A 22337-nucleotide genomic window follows, 5' to 3' on the forward strand; every position below is an offset into this window, starting at 1 on the left:
CGCAGAAGTTTATCTTCATGTCATCACATATTATATGTTGAGGGTCAAAAGTACATTACGTACCAGTGCTCATATTTGTTTCCGTATTAATGGGCATTAATTATGTTTTTCATTGTTTTGTTACTATAGAAACAAATTATTACGCAGTGTAGTTATTGAATATAGGGTTTAGAACTTCAGATAATGGTGTAAGAACTAATCACTAAATAAGAATGTAGAACAATCAGCGCATTTTTATCCTGTTCTTTGAACTAACTAACTATTAATACTCCTACTGAGTGATAATATAAGCGCCACCAGGTTATATCAGTAATTTTCTGGACGCTCTCTATAGTTTGGTAATACAAAAATCATCATTCAACTTAAACTTTAGCTTTACAACGCAAATAATTTCTTTCCTTCGGTGAGAACTGCTAATAATTTTTTCCCGGGAATCAAGAACCAAAAGTCTTTCATCGTTCACTCACATATATATCTGAAAAGCTTTCTCTTCCACGAGGGAATTTTAGCGAGTAATAAAGGTCAAATTATTTTATTTGAACTATATATATGATAATTGTACACCTACTACTTGGTTCCTCAGTGTTTCTTCCTTACTCATTAATATACAAAGACTACGTTCTATAGTTATTTGGAACTGAATTAAGTGCTTACTTTAATTATTTATTCAAATACTGCGTTAGGCGAGAGCAGACCAGGATCAACCTAGTCAGGCCGCCTACAAACAATGTCGTTCAGCCAGTTTTACCTAGAAATTCCCTCGAACGACTCACCGGTGCCAACCATATCGTTCAGCCACTTTTTATCTACACGTTCCCACTACACGCTTGCGTCTTTTCCTACATTGTGGCCAGTGAACTGTGAATTAAAGCAGACTCTTTTAACATTTAATTTGCATTTGCATACCAGTGACTTAAAGTAATTACATTTTAAAATGAACTGCCAATATTGACAAGTTGGTCAATCCAGCTTACACCTGGAGCACCAGAAATCAGAGCTTTCCTTCGCGTGCGAATATGGCCTACACGTTCGTTGAATTTGCTACACAATTAAATAAAGAGGTACACGTCCAGTGGCCGCTCAAGGACTGATATTGCGCCTAGCCCCCGTTCACTGAAGTCCTGGTTCCGATGACCCTGTGCGTGTAGATAGCAAAGGGGTCCTCCACTGTCCTAATATACAAAGTGCGACTGTCTGCGTTCACCCTGCTGAACACAGATTATTCTAGCAGCAGCTAGGAACTTGCGTCGTTGGATTTCTTTAGTGTTATCCCACAGTGTTAACCCCACGTGCTTTCGTGAGTTGTATAAGGAAAGTATTTGTGGTGAACCACCAAATATAATCTTTGATTCATGTATATACGTAATACAAAGAGCTATTATCTCGCAAAATGTGAAGTGTAATTTTGTTTGTGGAAATAATAAGAGTCTATACACATATTAGTGTTTAGTTTTGTAATTGTTTTTCATATATATATTTACACCTAGTACTTTTAATAAATAAGCATTACATTATTTTATTTAATGTGTTTTCGTTGCATGTGTAAATGATATTTTTGTGTGTCGTGATCTAAGGAATAATCTGGATGTCCGTGAGGATTTTCATAATCAGTTTAAGAATCATGACAGTAAGTCATTTCTAAATATGAACAGATGGGAGTATTCACTTCATACCTTTGTTTAGTCTAATGCATTCAAGTCCTTGATCATCACACAAAATCTGGCGATCTGTAATAAAAAAAGAAAGAACGAAAAGAAGAAACAGAAAAAGGAAAGATTTAACGAGTAACCTATTATATGTCTACTACAATAAGTTTTTACTCGATATTTATTTACTCAATTATTATGAATTTTCTCATAGATTTCCTTTGGATTTAAGATTTGGAGAATACATGTCGAGGAACACCAGTCTCTTTAACAGGATAGATAAGAGGAGATGAAATTTCAAATATTGAATTAAGATGAAAGGTTAATGCCTAAAATATTCTGTCCTACTGACAGATCAACAGTATTACCAAGCTTAAAAGAGTAGCAGATATTAAATACCAAAGTAATGCTTTTTATTTAATAATTAATTGTTTCAAATTTGTATATTGATCAAAAACTTAGATTACGATATTGTGTCACAGTTATGGAATAAACTGGCTAGAGTATAGAAAATAACCAAGTTATAGAAGCATCCACAACAGGAGTAAAGCAAGAGAGATTGATGCAAAAATATTCAATCCAAAGTAGTTTTTGTAGAATTTTTTGTTCATTTTATTTCAAATTTGGAATAAAAATAATCAAAGATAGAAAATATGACTATTTTCAGAAATATTTGTTTGCAGATGTGTGCCATAAACTTACCACAGAAAGCTGCCCGAGCTAATTTCTAGCTGAGGATAAAATGTTTAAACAAAGGTCACGTTCAAAGAAAATGTTTGCGTATTAATTGTCTTAAACTTTTGAGGATCCTCCTTTCACATTGGTATCGAATATTTTTTTGTGTAGATCTTCCTGCCAAATTGATTTGATGTAAAGGTTCAAACTTAAACATGTGGTGGTTTTACCCCCATTCACCACCTTATTACAATCAAAAACTGAATTCCTATCGCTGAAAATAAAATAAAGACACATAAAATTTCGTTAAAATGCAGTGCTATTGCGCGACAGACGGATAAATAGATGTTTAGATTGATGTAAGGGTAGGTGAATACATTAATACAGGGTGCGGCAGCGTTCATACAGTAATTTTACTTGCGTAGTAAAATCACGTACTGCATGAATGCGCGCCAGCTTGTGCCGCATTTGTGAACTAATGAGCTGCCATTTCGAGTGTGACAGTGATATGGAGCGGTGGAGTGCACAGCATTGTGCCTTTGCTGTCGAAAGTTATTTCAAGAATAACAAATCTGTTATTGCTACCCAGCGTCTATATCGGCAACATTTCAACTTGGCCCGTCATGGGAAATTTTCAGATGGACGGACCATTCTGACGTGGGAACGTGCATTTCGAACAATAGGTTCTGTTTGCAATGGCAAACCGGGGACAAGTGAAAGAACTGTCTGGACACTAGAAGCGGTGGAAAAAGTTCGTGCTGCAATATTGCATAGCCCAAAAAAGATATGTTTGTCGTCATTCGCAATCTGTGCATATGTCCGATTGCTCATTCAGGAGAATATTGCACGAAGATCTCCATTTTCACCCATATAAGCTGCAGATTTATCAGGAGATTAGGCCTCGTGATTGGATTTCACGAGAAACATTATGCTTAAGCATGCGTGATCTCCTTCGCCAATATCCACAAATTTTGCACACCATCCTAATGTCAGATTAAGCTCATTTCGAGTGATGTGGTTCAGTAAATAAACAGAATATGCATTATTGGAGTGATGTAAATCCCCATGAACTGCACATCAAGGCCTTGCACAGTTCTCGAGTCACATTGTGGGGTGGAGTTGCTTGTTTTGGTATTATTGGCCCTTACTTCTTTAAATATGACCGCGGTGTGGCTGTAACTGTCACCACTTAACGCTACTAAAGATGCTGCAAGACTTCGTTCTTCCCCAATTAGGTATGGTCGACGTGGATGTGGAACAATCATGGTTTCAACAAGACATGACCTCGCACACAGACAGAATTTTCATGGATTTCTTGTGAGAGGCATTTCCAGGTAGAGTGATTTCCCGTTTTACTGACATTTTCTTGCCGCCTGCTCACCTGATCTTTCATGTGCAGACTTATTCCTTTGGAGCTACCTGAAACAACAAATGTTCAGAACACGTTGTGCCACCATTCCTGAGTTGAAGGGTCGCATCCGTGGAACACTGCCGTCGACAATGTTCCAGAGAATACGTTACACCGAGTTATGGAAAGCTTCCAAGCTTCCTAGATGAACGTGTTGTACAGGGGGAGGGCATCATTTGACAGGAGTCATATTCAAAAATTAATCCACGCAATGGGCAATGACTTACACATTAGTAAATGGCATACTTTTTACTAATATTTGACAGAAGAGGTAATAAATAAAATACAAATACTGCCTGATGGTGTGTTTTTAATATCCTACTTTGAACGCTGCCGCACCCCAATCCGAGTCATGTGGCAGAAATCTTTGTTTCCCATATCTGCTTTCAGATTATTAGCTTTTTCTGTACTTGCTTGCAATTCTGAAATAAATGAAATGCTATTTTAAAGTCTCCATTATTCAACATTTGAGCTCTTCTTCTTGGAAAATGAAGAATTTGGAAAGCTTCTAGTAACAAACTATTGACTACGTGCGTATTACTTCTACTTGATTCATTACAAGGAACTATATACCAGCGGACGTATGTATATAGTAGTATTAAACATTGTTGGTCTCACTTTAACTGTCCCTAAGTTCCCAGCTTATATGCTATGGTCCCTTACCTGAGAATTCATATGGCTACCCCGTGTAATGAACGTTCTAAACACCCGCAGATTCTGTAGTGATACCTAGGACCAGTGTTTAAATTTTGAAAATTGCTAAAACTGAAACTTTTTATGCTAGTAAAAAACCGGGATATCTTCTTGTAACTTTGATTGCTGCAATATGTAACTTTGTTTTGACCATTTCTTTCTGTTTTGTAAGTTAGCAATTAAAAATATTGCAATTTGGAAGGATGTTAAGATACTGTATGCAAATTGAAACTCTTTATCACGTTGCAATTTTATATATTTGAGAATGGAGTTTATTCCTCTTTACAGGACAGGGCATATTGGCGCACCGCTCAAGGAGTTTGGACAAGAACTATAGGATAAAAACTTGAATTTTGTAATTGTCAAGAAATGTAATTCGGTAAATGTCTTCCAGGGTAAATTTTACTTGATAAATTTGGTTGATACTCCTTGTTTCTTAATAGAAGAAATTCTTAAACTTTTGTTGTTTCAAAGGAATTGATCTATTATATTCTCTTAGATGAGGTATTGTGTATTTCATTATTATATACATAAATACATGTATCAGTTCACTTTTATATTAATTTATATGATTCTTTTAAAAAACAATTGGAGCAAGTACACTGCCCCTACTCTTAAAATGAGAACTGTAAAACAATATCAGTAAACGTTCGATATGAATTCAAAATATTCGTTTGTAATCTTAGCACGTTCAATTTGTCACCTTTCGTGGGTACAAAATTATCACAAATATATTGCCTAAGTAATTCGTTATATTTGACTTAAATTTTTAATTTTGACGAGAATATTAAATTACCATTTGACGTGAGTTCTTAATGTTCGGTCAAATGTTCACGAAGTTAGAATGTAATAAATGATCATACGGATGAATACAAGATGCGATTGTCTTTCATTGCATAAGAGTACTGAGAGGCAATTTACTTAACTTTCGTGAGAAGAACATTCGTCACACCTTACATTGAAGACCTGAATTGCAAAACATCCAAAGTCCACTCTTATTCTTCGTATTTTGCTTATTTTTGTTTCTTATGTTGGCATGTATTCACTTTCAAAATACATAAATCGAAAACAAAACTTTTCAAAACTAAATACAAAATAAAGTTAGCTAAAAAGAAAAGCATTCCAAGTATAGTCTTCTTGTCTTTCTTGTAAACACAAAAAATTAATTCGTTTGAATTACGATGTTCTGCAATTCAGAACTTTAATTTCACAATTCTCAAGAAATAAAAGTACGTAACTTTCTCCAGGATACGGGCATGCAGATTACGTAAATTTGGATACTCTAATTTTCATCCTCTCTTGGGTTTAGAATACTCACCATTCAAATTTGTGGATTTTGCCCTTATACGCACAACATCTTGGCCCTTTCAAAAGTTAAGCACAATTCAAACTCCAGGGCATTAGTGCCGTCTGATTGGTAAATCCCCCCTCTCATTTACAGTGCTACAATTTGAAATTTAAGGAATGTAGGTTAACGTCATTGTGGAACACATATTTCTTGTACAATTTATTAATTTCCCTTAATCTTTCTGCTTGTCAAACTTAAAATTTGGTATTGTTATAGCAGATGAGAGCATGTATCTATGTACGTTTTAGGTTTTATGTCGGTAAAATTTTGACTGCAAACCTAATTATTGTAACCTATTTTTACAGATTAACAATTTTACATCTAGAATCTACGAATTGTATTTACAACTTATGATCTAAGGTCATTGGTGCAGACATTTAGAACTTAGATTCTGAAAGGTAGGTATGAAAACCAATTGAAATGGAACAATAACAAATTCAAACTTTGAGAAACTTACAGCCTATGTCACTAGTGGAAAATTCTTTTTCATTCAATCTGGTTCGCTAATAACTTAACAATTTTTTATCCATTTTTGTTGAAAACATTTAAAAGATTTTGTTGAATTTTCAGTTGGAAAATAAATGTCGACCACTGTTTGTTGCTTTCAATTTTTGTATAAAAAATTGAACCCTAGTATTGTAATTACGACTAATAGTTTACGATTATTGGCACAAAATTATATCTTGTGCAAATCAGATTTGATAATTACTTTCAAATCCTTGTTCAAAATTTTTCAAAAGTTTCTGAAAAAAAAAAGATTTCTATTTTAGTTTCAAATGTTGGAAACATTACTATTGCAGTTGCGGCAAATATTCTAAGGTTACGTCTGGAAATGTCTTTTGTAATATAATCGAAGTGGAAAATCACTTGTAATCTTTGTTTATTTTTTAGAAATATTTTAATTATTCTGCTTAAATTTTTCGCTAACTTTAAATGTAATATTTCATCGTTATGGTTGTAATTATGAGCAAAGGTTAGCAGTTATTGGTGGATTAATTATGGCTTGAAAATATATATGTAATCATCACTGTCACAATACATAACTTAAGATCAATATTTAAATGCTCTTCTTCGTGCAATTCGATTGTCTTAGTAGTTTGAAAAGATTTATATTTTTATTTAACTTTTAGATAATCATTTGAAATCCTTATTTGAGCATTTTGTTTAAATTTTCTTCAGGTTTGGATACTTTATAGTCATTAAAACTTATTATATTTGGTCTAGGAATTAATTCGTGCGGGTGGACAAGAGATGGCGCAACGAACGGAGCGTCCCACAGTTCCGTGTATCCACACATGTGTTGCAAACCCCTGTCATCGCGTATCGTTCGTAGTATAGGGCAGTGGATTAAAGCGTCAACAACACCAGTTTGTAGTTAAGTGAACATGGCGCAATTTGTGCCTGATAAAGTGTTTTTGCGGGGTGTCCTGCTGCATTACTTTAACATGCAGAAAAGTGCGACTGAAAGTCATCGTATTTTGGTGGAAGTGTATGGTGACCATGCTCTAGCTGAGCGAACGTGTCAGAAGTGGTTTGCACGGTTTAGAAGTGGTGATTTCGGCTTGGCAGACCAAGAGCGAGCTGGACAGCCAAAAAAATTTCAAGACGAAGAATTGACAGCATTCCTCGAGCAGGATTCGTGTCAAACGCAGGAACAACTTGCAGCAGCATTAGGCGTTGATCAAACAACAGTCTCCAAACGCTTGAAAGCCATGGGAATGATTCAAAAGATGTCACATTGAGTTGCACATGAATTGAAAGACAGAGACGTTGAAAGACGAAAAACCATTTGCGAATTGCTGCTTCAACGACAGAGCAGAAAGGGGTTTCTGCATCGAATTATTACGGGTGATGAGAAGTGGATCCATTACCAGAACCCTAAACGAAAAAAGGCCTGGGTGAAACCAGGTGAACCAGGTCCATCACAACCAAAACGAGATATTCACTGTGCAAAGGTTATGCTGTGCATATGGTGGGATATGAAACGTGTGGTGTACTATGAGCTGCTGCAACCGGGTGAAACTATGAATGGAGAACGTTATCGACGACAATTAATGCGTTTGAAGCAAGCTCTGGCCAGAACACGACCAGAATGGGAGAACAGACATGATAAACTTATTGTTCAACATGATAACGCTCGCCCACATGTCGCAAAACCGGTCAAAACCTATTTAGAAAATGTCGGATGGGAAGTTTCACCCCACCCGCCGTATTCACCAGACGTTGCTCCTTCGGACTACTACTTGTTCGATTGCATGAACAACGATTTGATTGGACAGCGGTTTACTTCTTCAGAAGATATCGAAACATGGGTCTCTGTCTGGATCGCTTCCAAGGATGATGACTTCTTTCGCCACGGAATCCGTACATTGCCTGACAGATGGGCGAAAGTGGTGGCTAGCGATGGACAATATTTTTCTTAAGGTATTTATGTATTTTGTGTTTGTACTACAGCTTCAATGTGTGCGTACCAACCGCACGAATTAATTCCTAGACCAAATAGAAATGTTGATTAATTTTTGAGTTTCGAAATTTCTTGCAGATAGCAGTTGTTGGAAAATGCTGTCAAATTTTACTTTTTCCAAAACATGTTCAGAAACTTATTCTGATAGGTATCATTATGTCATGGTAATACTATTCTTATGCATAGTGTTGCCAGATTTTCTTCTATATTATTCTTATTGTAAGCACATATTTTTAAGCACATATTTTCTTCTATATTATTCTTATTGTAAGCAGTACGTTTTTATCGTGTACTTACATGATTTTATCATATATGTAAAAAGAAGTACAAACAGATTTCAAACAAAAGCAGTTAGTCGTTTATTTTCATTTTCCGTTAGTGCAAAAGTTTGGAACTTCAGAAATTTAAGCAAAGATGTTAAGATAATATTTTAAAACAATGCTTGAATATGTTTTTAAAATAGGATCTAAGATTCTGTACTTTTTTGTAATATTTTTGAGCGTTTGTGAGACGCTTCATAAATAACAAAATCTGTTTTACTAAACATTGGAGAACTTTAGTTGACATCTATAGAAATGTTTATCATGTTTCTGAGATGAAAACTCTCTTCACATTGATAGGTTTCATTTGTGTCATTTATATTCATTTTCGCATGTATTGAGAATGTATACATGCGATTCAAGGTAATTAATTTAACTGCCAAGAATCAATTGTATTAAAGCACGTACTTTCAATAAATAATATTTTACGTACCTCTGTTGTTTCCAACTAAAGTATCAGTGCAATCACATAGTTCCATAGCCTTATCTATTTTACATTGCCACAAACAAGCTGTATAGCTGTAGTGCTCAAATATCCACAGTCCTTCCGTTTCATCTGGAAATCTACATCCTCTTGACACCAAGTCGATATGTCTGACGGATTCGTCTGCTAATTCCTCGGTTACAAGCATTTCATTTTCCATGATTCGAGGTGTAAAAATTAAAGGGACTGCAGGTGAATGGGCTCCTTCAGTTGGCACTCCATACACATCAAGTGACATTGATGTCTGTATAACATAAATAATAGTAATACAATTAAGTTTATGCGAACATTTAATAATAGTATTATGAAATAAGCACAAACGAAATGATAATATAATTATTTAGAAAGGTAGGTGCAGGTGAAGAGTGATGAATTTTTTATGGACTTAATTTTCATGAAAGACAAAGAACAAGACATGTGCGTTGCAGACTAGTCTTTTCAGCTAGTAGAAAAGAACATGACAATGATGTGACCTACTTCTGTTTTGTACCCAAGGTAAAAGAAAGAAATGTTACAAACTGGCATATTTACCAACACGTGTAGGTAATTACGCCAAATGTGGCATACTACTGTAAACTCGTGGTAAATCTTGAGACTGCTTACGTCGTCTGTATGATACAAATGCAAATATTTCTACTTAACATGATTGAAGCAAAAAATGAATAACCGAAGGGCAATATGAAAATATAAAAATAAAATATAAAAACGATAATCTCCAAAGTGAATAAAATTCCAAACTGAAAAGTTTTAATTCATAACAATATAAACAAACTGTGTGACTGCTCTGTAACTTATAAAAACTACATCTATACTACATGGATCATATGGAAGTAATGAAAGCGTTTTTGTCATCTGCCGTCAGTCCTACCCAAGCCCTGACGCATTTAGTATGTTTGGTAGAGATGGTCGCTGCAAAATAATTTCATAGCAATGCAATCAAAAACATTGAAATTACACTTACAAAACAAACTGTTTCTACATACGGCACGAAATGAGGTGTACATACCTGTAAACAATCGGCACAAATTCTTATCTCTACTGAAATAATAACGTCCTTCCACGGAACCCTCCCCAAGTAAAAACAACACATGCAAGGTGTAGTAGTCTCAGCGTTGTCTCCCAGAGTATTCGTCAAATCGGACTTTGAACAATTCCGTGACACATATCGGAAGAGCATTTTAGCGTATTTAGTCGTAAATGTTGTAGCACTAAATACTTGGCGTAATTAGATGCACTGGTGTATACAACTGCAGTTACCTTATTTTTTAAAATTAAGGTTGTCAATCCCAATTTAGTTCACTCTAATAGCATATACAAAACAATCTTACCGTGCGTTCTTCTCGCATATTTCTAAGATAAAACTATCTTCATACACTTCTGGGTTCCATCGCAACTCACTCCAGCTAATACCTCAATTCCATCGGAAGTGGTGTTTCCCACTGTGTTCGCACGAGCCACTCCAATCTATCTATCTAGCTGGATATATATATATGTAGCTGGATAAGTGTGTCAGTTGAAAATAAGCGTTCCATCCAACAATGCTGTTCTATAAGATGCGGACGTACAACCTAACATTGGATTTACGCCAAAAGAGCGTCAACTGAGAATCCAATGCTTATCATCCATGTCAGTAGTACGTTCGATAAAAATATATGTGCAAAGAAGTTCATATCTTTCATTATTTTGACCTAATGCCGAGAGCACTATTCTTTATGAAAATTTAAAATCAACAACAAATACTATTGTATACCTATATTTCTAGAATGGACAAGTTTATTGTCTAGATATCTACAACTACTAACTAAACATTGTTGTAAGATAACTAATTATATATTCTAAACAACTCTTAGAGATATAATCTGTTACAATAACGGAAGATGAATATTTTTCGTGGGGGATAACGAAACTCATACCCATTCGAGCTAATTAGTCTGCCGTTAGAGAAGCAAAGCATGCTGAGTTGCTAAGAAGCACTTTCGCCCATATACATATCGCCGTTGTTATTGCATCCAAAGGATATGATCTGAATGAAAAACGGCATCGGACCAGGGAAACGAAAATAATATCTAATCAGTGAAATCTACTATGGACAATTAACATATTTCATCTGATGTTTTTCGCAGAGATAACGTTATCCACATCCGATTCCGTATTGTATATTCTGTACACTGGAGTTGAATATTTCCAATACTCAAACTTCACAATATTTACTATTAACTAGTGACATTAACTAAGACTTTTAGATAACAACAGTTTTAGTGAAAACATTCATTCGTACATATACAGGGTGAAGGGTAACTACAGGGTGGACAAACTTCAGCAAGGGATTCTGGACACCTTTACAAGTAAAACATCTTGGGAACAGATGCAAGCTTCGTAATGTGTTACTTCTATTCATTTCAAAAGACTCCCGCACTAAGGTCTCGTCATTCAAAAATATCGTCTTGTTATTACGTGACACCTGCCTGTTGCTACAGTTATGTAATCCTACAAAACAAATGTAAATTCCTGCTCCATATTGACAATGATGGCCATATGAAATTTTAGACAACAAATTATTGCTTGTTGTTCGTCTACCAGTCGAACCATGGAAATTGGAACCCAGATTTTTGCAGAAACTTTTAGCGGATTTTCACTTCCTTTGGGTACTTCCTTGCGCACTAAAGTCCCGCTTGCAGCATATTTATTTTTTAAAGGTATATCCGTATTTGGTAGATTACTTACTACACTTGCTAAAACGCGAAGTCCAAATCATGTCATATAAATGACTAAAATGCATAGAAATTACATTAAACAACTTACTTATGACTACGTTTCCCGTGGATCAAGCTCCTACATGTTCGTCGCATTACCACCTAAGTTACAAAAATTAACAATTCATACCTGATACCTTTTATAAAGAATGGTTGGTGTATCCTACGGAGTCAGCAGCAGCAGCAGCAGACACCAACAACACGAACTAGGGGTTAACTCGAGTTTAAATAGTCAGTGTCACCAAAGTCTTTTTGCCCACTCGTCTTTCAGCTCTTAGGTATTTTCTTTAGCTCTTTCATCAATCCCGGACATGAACAACCTAAGACAATAACCACATGCAAGCTCTGTTTAGTAGTACAGAATTCTAGCTTTCTCATGATTCGCTCAATCACGCCGGCGAACTATTTATTCTTTTCGTTTCATTGTATGCTAATTTTGTTTATTGATTTATTTTTTGAATGACTCATTTTACTTACGTAACGCCTTTATCACATATCACGAACCCAGCTGTGATTTGAGGAAATCAAAAGCCGGGGCTAAGCTGACAACAGGTACAAGAGTCTCGGCGTCAGGAGGTAAATTATCGATACACTTAGCGCCTTTGATGAGCCACCTTCTCTCTTTTTCAAGACCCACGAGCACAGGAGGGCGTAAGGCGACCCTAGCTACACATTGAGTCCGGCCTTAAAACATGACCAACCCAATTTGTATAGTAATATATTATTTCTTTTAGTATCCAGTAGCAGAGAGGAGGTAAGAACGCAGACATTTTTAGTGTACTGAATGGTGAAAGAGAATACTAAAGTTGATTTTAACAAATCTATTACTGGTCATATTTGTTACTTGATCTTATCTGTTTCTAATGTACGAAGAAACAAATCATTGGCTGTTTACCAAATGTCTTACATCCTCCATAAGAGGAAGAGCAAAAATAAGTTTTCCGCCACATTCTGACGTCACACGAATCCAACCCATTTCACTGTTACATCCACTTATCTAAATCTAAAATTATGATTCAAGGTTGATCTCTCTGTATTGTGTTTACTTCAGGAATCATCTGCTCCTTTAGTCGTATATCACTGTACTTATTAAAAGCATCACTGCATAGCGTTCTTAAACTAAAACGTACAGTGTTGCTAAGCCACTTGGCGATTTGATCGAAAATTCGAAAAAAAAAATCCGTGAAAATCCCGGGTTTTTTTATTTGCAATTTCTCAAAGCACATATATTTAAAAATGTCCGCTCAGTTTATTCATAGTTATGACATTGTATTGCTTATAGTTACATAAAAAAGAAAAAGTAGAATCTTTATAAAACACATTAGTTGCTTGTAGCCCTCCAATAGTAGAAGTTCATTGCTCACCTTCAGTTTCTAGCTCACATCAATTAATATACAGTACAGAAAAAAAGATAAGAGCTGCTTAAATTTTCTGACCCTATCAAATCGATCAACAACTAAGCAATAGATGAACAATTAACCAAAAATTGATAACGTGCATATTAAATAACAACTCTTTCCATGACACAGTTCGCTGGATATTGATTCTTGACAATAAACCATGTAGTCACTCCATAATCCCTCCATGATTTGATGTGTGTCACAGATTCACCTATATATTTACATTGTCAGTAGTCACATACGAAATATTAAAAAAAAACTTTTTATTTCATTATGATCTATTCTTTTAATAAGTACTGTATATAAACAAAAATCACATAGAGGAAGGAAACATACAAACACTACTTAAACAGCTTATTCGGTGTTCCCATAAGTGTTCATACTTCGAAGAAAATCACTATTATAACAGTTTGAAAGTATTGATTGAGAATTACAAAAAATCGAAAAATCTGATTATTTGAAATTGAAAGTGAAGGTAAGATGCCTATTCGTACTCAGTTCATATCGCTACAAAGTAAGTTAGTTTCTGGGTAAAAAAAGTTAGTTATTATTTTATTATCGACGTTTCCAAACTGTTGCACGAATAAACAAAACAGGCAGGTAACATTAAAGTCGTATGATGAGAGTTTAGAGTTTGTTTACTTCTATGGCCGCAAAGAGAAGTAGGGGACATCATTCTACGTCTAATTTATTACATAGAAGTTGCTATTGATGGAAGTAATATAACGTAAGTTTCGACTTCTTCCTGGATTCATAGAGCTTTGGGAGTGCAAAGAGAAATTATCAATAATATTGAAATATTAGGAAAGGTGATAACGCATACGCTCACATAGAAACATATGAGGATTGTATGACAAACGTACAAGTATATCGAATAATATATAAATAATATCGAATATTTCAAATTTGTTTATTAGATTATAAAAATCACGTGATTTAAAAAGTTTTAAAGATTATGCTAAACATAACGTTAAGGACGCAGGAATACGTCTAATTGGGAAGAACTCAGATCTCTATATTAAAAATTAATGATTGCATTTTGACAAAATATGAATTTAAATAATAAATTAAACAGTTCTTTATTTAATACATTGAAGTAAGCAATAATGTTACTACATTGCAAAATATTTTTGATTACAAATAGAAACAATTATGCACAAACAAAATTACCTAGTACCCCTTAATTTTGAAGCAGATAGATACTGTTTCAAGACAAATTCTGAATTTCCTAAATAGTTAATCTTAGAAGGAACACCTCAGTCACACATGAATTGAGTATAACGCTAAAGTTTTTCCGCGTAGTTTATTCTACAATATTCTGTAAGAAATCTTTCAAATTGTGCAATGCATGGAATGAATCTTACGTAAATACTCCAAATCAGAAAAGCCAACATAAAATTATAGATAGTATTAACTTTCTACCATAAACGTTATCATTCTTCCATAAGACGTTTGTCTTTGGAAGGTTAAAGAAAGGTCATTTTCCATATTTGCTTAATAAAATGCAATATTAAATGTTAGTAGAAACTATATCTGAAGAGAAATGATATGGAATTTGTACAATGAGCGAGAATCAGAGTGAGAAACTAACACGCAAACAATATGTTACACGAAAATAATTGACATGATGTTAATGAACAGAACAATTATGTATCTGGTTTTAAGTAGGAGTTAAAAGAATGTTATGACTCAAATGTTGAAATTTTAAGGAGATATTATGTATAAGTAACAAACAAGATTTTAGGGATTGCAAACATCCCTTCCACCACTTAACTATTGCAATTGTATGTATGGAATTTACTGATCAAAAAAACACATCAAAAACTATTGGTGTTATTAGAGAAGAAACTAAAAAAGATATTCGAAACAATCGATTCTGTGTTTAAGATTTCTTAACAAGAAACATAATAAATATATATTGACTGAAGGCAAAGTAACATTTTGTGATTCCAAAATTTATGGTTATAGCTCTGATATGAGAAAAGTGCATCAATATCTTGATTGCTTTTGTATGGCTTTTTATCACTAAACTGGAAAAGTTCGGTACAAGAAAAGAAAAAGATATGCAGAAATAAAGAAAGTTGATTGTAATCTTTACTAGATGTGGGAATGTGACTATTTAAGGGATAGAATTTCCAAACAATAGATAGAAGAAACTTAGATGATAAAGATTTAAAATATAGATATGCACTCTATTGAAGTAGAACTAATGCTCCGATACTAAAAGTTGTTAACAAAATAATGGAAAAATTGATGTGAGTAGTATTTAGCTAACCTCTTTTTTCTATGGTCAATTTCCTACACAATAAATAACAACAAAATATCCTTTTTCCAACTATACAAGTACAGAGAATACTACGCATATATATCTTGTAAAGTCCTTTCACTAAACATTATCACCCTGTATTACCAATTAGAAGTAAAATCATTAATAAATTGATGTTTACATTATGCAATCAATGTATGATAGATCGAGGTACGGTGTGCAGACGATGCATCTAAGATTATTACTCAAAATTAGAAATGTGTTGAACAGAAAATATTAACAAAAACTTGGACTATAATGGAATTACACAAAGAACTAGAAAATATATACAAATCGAATTTATTCTTTGAAACCTAGCATTTTCCTGAAACAAGCAATGAACTTTTTGGTAGGTATATTAAGACAAATTCAAACTGGAAACGTTAATATGGCAAGTAAAACTAGTAAATAAAAATTAGGTACTGCTGTGAACCTTGACCAAATAACACCAAATCAAAGTAAAAGAACAGTCCCATAGATATGTTTAATAAATAGTGAATGTTAGGAATTGATTCAAAGAGAATATGTTACAGATGCTAAATTGCGGTGTGAGTTACTGATAGATGACAAATTGGAAATATATGAATGTTTGTAAGTAAGGAAATTATTCAACCTTCTTATAAATACAAATATCAACATGCTGATAATTCATTTTTCACTAATATACATGTAATGACATTTGCCAGAGGAAATACAATATTAATGTTTTATGGTGTTAGACAAGCTTGGTAAGTATGTAGCATATTAAGATTTTAATTATGTATATTGCTAATGATGGTAACGAAATTTGAACTGAAAGTAATATTGGTGAATTGATAGATGACATAGGAAACTATAATTATATTATTGAGTTTTCTAGACTGCCTCAAGAGTTATTGAGACAATACTGACAAAATCAAACTGTTTTTTTAAATAGAGGATTTATTATCATACGAAAGCTCATATGAGGTTAGTAAAGGAAATATATGGAACAAAATCATTAATAGCCATCTCTTAAACATTACCCTTAACTACAATCAGATAGTTAAAAACAAAAACATTAAAGATTTAGTAAACATCTATGTAGGAAAAATGTTAAAATTTACTACGATAAGAAAGGTGCGTTAAAGAAATAAATGGAAAAATAGAAACATTACTAGAAGTTTATTGATTATTCTCTCAGAAGTGACTGTATGTGCGTGTAGTTTTTGTATAATAGTGTAATTATTGATATGTGCTTTAAGGTTAAATTCATTTTTTCAAAATTTGCTTCATTTTTTTATATATTTTGCGCAGCTTCGTGTTAAGGTGTTTTTAAATAGTATATTTTATATGTGAAAATTTTGGTCGAAAACCGAGACAGCCATGGAACTTTTGTACAGAAGTTACATTTAAGTTCGTGGTTCGGGAAAAGTGGTCCGTAGAGACCTTTCTATAACTCATTTGACACATTATTATCGCTATTTTCATTAACCTTAAACGGCCAACGTGAGTCCAATGGACTCATCGCGCATAATTTTTATTCAGCTGCAATTTATTTCTCGCTCAATAAATATATCTTTATAGATATGCTATCGGTAGGTAATGGAAAGTCTGAATACAATTTGGAATTGAAAAAATATACATTAGGGTTGGTTTTAAAAATATATTTCTAATTTCGTAACAGAAAATGCCAACATGAGTCCAGTGGACTCATTACTAAATTGCTTCATATATTTGGGTTCTCAGTGGTAATATAGTTAATTGTCTTTAAATTATTAATTATATGTTACATTTGTATCAGTTGATTCTTGTTGTGGTGCAGCTTGTGAAACTGTTAGTGTATGTTAGTGCTAATGGAAGTGCAGAAATGGCTGCTTCCTCAAATATTATATAAGTTAAACGCCACTTGTTGGGGATGAAGACGAAGACATCATGAGCAGTGAAATTGAAGATAGCGTAAGTTATTGGGAAAGTGAAGCATCAGAAGTTTCTGACATGATTGGTAATTCTGAGATTGAAGATGTTGGAAATCGGTGTCAAAGTAACGAAACGATTTTGTATGCAAAGGACGGAACCGCATGATATTCTGAACCTCCTTGGCCACAGAAGACGAAATCTCAGACCACAGAAGACGAAATCTCAGAACATCATCAGGTAGGAGTAAATAAGTTTCCTTTTTCCAAATAAAATAATCGAAGATCCCTTAAACGCTCTGTTATTATTTGTTCAAGACGATGTGTGAAGACTATCGTTCAGTATACCCATGAAGAAGCAACATGCAGAATCAGTAGAATCCGGTCGATGAGAGAGTATTTACTTGGACCTTTGTATACTACTGATCGACTGAAAGCCAAAGATCTGAACCTAGAACTGCCGTGGGACAAAAAGTATGGACCAAAAATATTTCGCAGTGCGATGAGTAAAAACAGGTTCAACTATTGGCCCATATTTTTCCAATTTGATGACAAAACAACAAGAAGTGTCAGAAGAAATAAAGATAAACTGGCGTCAATACGTGAAGTTTGTGAAAGATTGAACCAATGCTTCATAAGCCACTATTACACTGGAGAAATTTTGAATGCTGACCATTCCCAGCTTGTTCCATTCGCAGGTAGATGTATATTTACGCAATATATGCCGTTGAAACCAGGTAATTTTGGGATGAGCGTATGATGAATAGCAGATTGCAAAACACACTATCCTTTTGTATGGTACTCCGTACGTTAGGAAAGAAAATAACAACTAAAAATTTGTGACAAAATGTGGCCTTGCATTTGGCGGAGTCTTACTCTCGAAGTAAAAAAAATATCAATGTGATAATTATTTCACATGTGATAATTATTACACATTTTGATCTCACCAACACATTGTTTCGCAATGGCCTTACTCTAGTGAGAACAGAGAAAAACAAAAGACGTTCTTTCCACCCGAATTCTTACCAAAGTGAAGGAAGGAAGAGACCAATTGGCCCATGAATATTCATGGCAAAGAAAGACTAACGTATGACCATTTATTTTTTATGAATATGATTGATGTATGTACTTTTGCAGCCTATTCGTCTGGAGTACATTACATCCTGATCGGAAAACATTGAGGAAGGGTATTCTTACTGCAATAGCAGAAAGCCTCATCCAGCCACATATTTGAAATAGACGTGCCGTAGGTCTTGACAAATCAATCTAGTCTGTGGCTGCCGAGTTCAAAACTAGTGATATAGGCTAATTCATGTTATCAAGATAAGATTGGAGAAATAAAGAAGAAAATATTTTTTACTTGTGTGATGCGCGAAAAGGACAACTGCAAAGGCAATCATGCAGGACCTGCAAAAGCGTGTGTCTTCTGAAGATTCGGTTGTTCTTAGATACTGCAAAAAAATGTAAATCAACAAACAAGTAAAACGAAGTTCCTTCAGTAGTTCCAGGAAATTACGAGAACATTCCAAACCAACAAATAAAGAGCTCAATTCCAAAACAGCCGAAGTCAAGAAAGTAAGCTTTTCAGAGACGATATTTTGTGTGCGTTTCCATCATTCTATTTCCGTGAAAGAAAACTAATCTACATAAAAGAAAATTTCAATTATCTACGTTTCGTAAGATAACGGTGAAATTATCATCTATAGAAAGAGTTTAATAAGTGTTTGTAGGCATGAGTCACAAAATAACTTCAGAGAATGCTGTTGACTAAGGACATTTTGGACAATAACTCAGTTTTCTTTTGTCTACAACTAATTAGATTTATGCAGTTTTGGCATGAAAGCCTGCTCAATATACGGAGATGCTGAAATGAAGCTTAATAAAACCAATATCTCAAAATTGACGAAAATTGACTTAGGCTTGTTTGGAATCAATCCCTTCAATTGAATTACTTATATTGTTTCTAATTACTTACAGTACTTTGAAAAAAACGTTTCTTGAAAATCTAGTAGTTAGTAAAAGTTGTTTCTACTAAAATTTATAATTACACTACCTTTTAAAGAATACAAGAAAAATAATTTTAATTTCCACGTAAATTTTACATCAGATGGCAACACTGACGAGCTTGTAAACACTATAAGAATACGTGGTTGTTATACTTGCATGTTTAGTCGAAAACAAACTCAAAATATTATACGAAATTACACTCAATAACACAATATAAGATCTGATAACACAATATCAACAGTGTGAGTCCATCGGACTCACCTTGGCTGTTTATGTTAGGAAAATAGGTTGGCCGTTGTAGGGTTAAATTTTAAACTTCAGTTTATCAAGCTTTGTCCAACAAACTAGGGAAATAAGTCCAACAAATCCGTCCTTCCTTCACGCCTTCATGATAAATCAAATTTGATAAATACCAATTTATATTCCTAATCACACAGTATTTACCATGCGTTATATTTTCATTCGTAGTATATGTAGAAAACTATAATGGTTGGGTGAATGTTGTCAACTTTCTATATACGTATTTATATGATAGTTTTAGATTTGCACATTCGTGGAAGACACTTCGGAACGAAATGTTTTACGTGACAACAAAAAATTGACAGACCAACGAAGTTTCATGAAATTTAATTGTTTTTCGAAAATTTTCTGTAATGTTTAATCTATTATGCTTCGAAAGCAATAGAAGCTATACATAAAATTAAAATAGTATTATACGCAAGCATGTGATACTGTCAAGCTATGTTTAGGGAGTTCCTAACAGTGAGGTTTTAACTCTTGCATCTACTAATTTACTTTTAACATACAAAAACTTACCTGCATTCGTGTAGGCATCATAAATAGCATGGAAATTACTTCGAATTCTGAATTTTCATTCACTGCTACTCCTGGTACAACAGTCTCTCTGAATAATAATAATAATAATAATAATAATAATAATAATAATAATAATAATAATAATAATAATAATAATAATAATTCAATTTATTGATAATAGTGACCACAGCCTCAGCTATTATTAGTTACGAATATACAATCAAAATACAATGGGAATTACATTATAATACAAAATAAAACAAAATAAACAGGTTAGAAAGAATAGTACAACAACATAATTCAAACACGTGTAATATCATATGTCATTCCCTGACTTTACATGTAACTAATCAACGCCTTGATTTCAAAGTGAAGTTTCTGCATTACTTCCATTTACATATCTATTACGTAAATTGCAAAAATTGATGAAATAGATAATAAAATTAAATATAGTAAACTCTAATAAGAATATATATAAGAATATATAAGAATATATATATATATATATATATATATATATATATATATATATAGGGTGTGCCATTTTAATCAATCCACGGAAATATCTGAAAAATGATAAAACATAGAAGAAATGTTTGAAGTACACGTTATATATTGCTAAGGGGGAAAACCAATTCCGCCAAAAGTACCCCTCCCCGCCCCCCGTAAATGGGGGAACGGGGGTAGTTTAAAATGTCAAATGGGAACATGGGTCGAGTAATACCTCGTTCGAAAGGCCTTGGAAAACTAAGTAACGCTGTGACAAAAGATGTTTCATATAGAGCACCAGTTTCAAAATGGCTGCCATGATATGGTTTGGAAACTCCAGTACCCGTAGTATGAAAACCATGGAAAGTAAATGAATGGAACAAAATTGAAATACGTAAATATCATAGGGCATATCGAATGATGTAATCCCTGTGATCCCAGTGGCCTCACTGAAGGGGTCTTGAGGGCTAACTTCAAAATTTCAAATAGTAACATGAGTCGAGTGGTACCTCGTTCGATAAAATCTTGCAAAATCAAACATCTTGCAGGAGAAAACGATTGAGGTGAAATGGCAGTGTTCTCAAAAGGCCGCCGAAACATAGTATCCGTGTCAGAGAAAAGGTTTAGTACCCGTAGTATGAAAGCAATTGGAAATAAATCAACAGAAGAAGAAACTGAAGTAGGTAACTGACGTAAGGCACATCGAGAGGTGTTGTCGGCGTGACTCCAAAGGCCAACTGAAGAGTATCCGGACCAACTTGAAAATTTTTAAATAGCAACTTGATGCGAGTAACATCACATTACATGGACAAATGAATATTAAACAGCTTCTGTAAGAATGTTTTCGACATGAGACACCGTTTTCAAAATGATCGCCAAGACATAGTGACTGTGTCTAAGAAAACGTCTAGTGCCCATAGTATGAATACAGTAAGAGATAAATGAAAATAACGAAAATTAAATATGAAAACCACGGAGGCGTTCCATGGCTCGAGAATAATACAACAAAGATAAAAATGTTAGAGTAAAATTACCATAATGTATAGAAAGAAATCCAAGTCATGCAAAATAATCTGTCCCTGTGCTCTGTATGTGAGTGGGATCAAAAGTAATTGTGAAAGTTCAAATGAGAACTCTAATTCCCACATTAAGGGAACGCTACAAATAGGTATGGTGTGGTTGAAACATTTGTTTGTAAGGATGACGCTGTAGTGACTAAAAAAAGATGAAATTTTATTTGAATGGTAACGCATATATTTATGGCTGAGTATGATTAGATGCGAAACCAGAAGGAACGTTATACGAAAGAAGTTGTCGAATAATGCAGTTGTTGGAACTTACAAACGTGTGAATTTGCTAATCTCTGTCGCCACAGAAACTTTTATGCAATGCGTGCTGATTATTCGAAAAGCATTTCGGTGATATACGTACACACCGTATCGTCCCTCAAGCTCACAATATGATATGAGTGCTAATAGTTAATCAAAATGTAAATGTGGCCATCCGCATTAACTCAGTGCACCAATTCTCTATCCATGAAGTCTGCCTTCCAAACAGCATTGGGTAGGTCAAGCGTACGCCCGAACCGTTGTCCAGTCGGACATTGAAATTTTGAAGTTAGCCCACAAGACACCTTCAGGGAGCCCACTGGGATC

The sequence above is a fragment of the Thermobia domestica genome, chromosome 18 (genome assembly GCF_964235325.1).
Source record: "Thermobia domestica chromosome 18, izTheDome1.hap1.1, whole genome shotgun sequence".
Classification (NCBI taxonomy): domain Eukaryota; kingdom Metazoa; phylum Arthropoda; class Insecta; order Zygentoma; family Lepismatidae; genus Thermobia; species Thermobia domestica.